This window comes from Alligator sinensis, unplaced genomic scaffold, assembly GCF_000455745.1.
Source record: "Alligator sinensis unplaced genomic scaffold, ASM45574v1 scaffold583_1, whole genome shotgun sequence".
Classification (NCBI taxonomy): Eukaryota; Metazoa; Chordata; order Crocodylia; family Alligatoridae; genus Alligator; species Alligator sinensis.
Genome location: NW_005841983.1, coordinates 1585943 through 1587482, shown reverse-complemented (window position 1 = coordinate 1587482; position 1540 = coordinate 1585943).

The window sequence follows — 1540 nt, the reverse complement described above, 5'->3', positions numbered from 1 at the left end:
AAGGTAGGCAGGGGCTGTGGGCAATGCTAGTCAAAGAACTGTAAGAGTCAACCTTTTAGAAGGGTGAAGATGATTAGAGGCTTAGAAAAATACCTAGGCCAATTTTTCCAACTTGGATGCTTAATTGGAAGACCTAAATCTGTATTACAGGTAGGACTTTCAAAACTATTGAGCACTGGCTTAATCCTGCTGTCGCTGAAGTTAATTGGAGTAAAAATTGGTTATTCCTTAGTGCTTCTGAAAATTGCAAGTTTTGGCTCCTGAATTGCAGCAGTGTGATTTTTCAGGGGAATGGGATATTTACAGTTTTACAGGTAATCAGCTCTTGAAAAATCTTGCCACTTAAAATTAGATGCCCACCCTTCTACACGCAGAAGCTGGAAAATGCTGACCAGACATTTCTGGGCACTTACCTGAACTTCAGTCCTTAACTCGACTCTATACTCCAGGGCTTGTGTGTCACAATAACCATTAGAGGACATTTCCTACCTTAACTACCCTCATATGCCTCTTTGTCCCTGACCTCACTGCTGAGACTGTCCACACAGGTGCTTATTAGTTGTCAAGGTGGTCACGCAATGCATCCTCTGTCTCTCTCTTGCTGTTGTAACTAGAAATAAAATAATGTAATAGGCTTTGAGCTAAAGCATACCATTTTTATGTTCAGCTCAATGAGGAATGTGATCTATCTTGCCTCTTGTCCTCAAGTATTTTTGTTTAGACTCTTCCTCCTGGGCAGTTTTATTTGAAATGTTGATCAGAAGGCTGAGATCAATCCATGCATGTCACAGAACACAGAATTAAACACTTCAGCATCGTAAGTCATGACTGAATTGAAACCTGTAATATATTTCATGGATAAAGTTAACTTCAACTCACTGCACGATTACTTAACTAGTACCGATGGGGCACAGAGACCAGGAGAATCCTGTGGCTTGAACATGCTACTTCAGAACAAGATGGAGTGATTGCAATTAATAAGCGTAGTGGGTTCAGTATGGGCAAAATGGGGATAATACTGGCAAACAAACCTAGTGGTAAGTGGGTTGTCTATGAAATAATACCTAAAGTATTTTTAGGACTCTCTTCAACTACATAAACATCAAGAGTGGACATATATATGATTTAGGAACACCTCAGAGGCAAAATACATAAACTCAGTAAATAAGACTTTGCATTTCTTAAAATTTGATCTCAGAGCCTCCTAAAGCCTGACATACGTTTTGCAGAGGTTATGCATGGATTATTTGGGGGTAGAGGAGTAAGTGATATTTATCAAGGTTTTCTACAGTTTCTAAAGGAAAGAAAATCATGCAAGGCTACTACAACAGAAACACACACAGTTACAGAAACGGATCCTGGGATGCGCTTGTTTGGGTAAGAACCAACTTTTCAGTAATGGAAGACTACCATCCAACCTGAGGAGGAAGAGGAAAGCATTTTACACAGAACTTCAGCCAAAATCCAATTCAGTTATTGCTAGAGTGTCGGAGTTCATGGGCAATTCAAACACTTATTTTCATTCACAAGCTGGTTTATT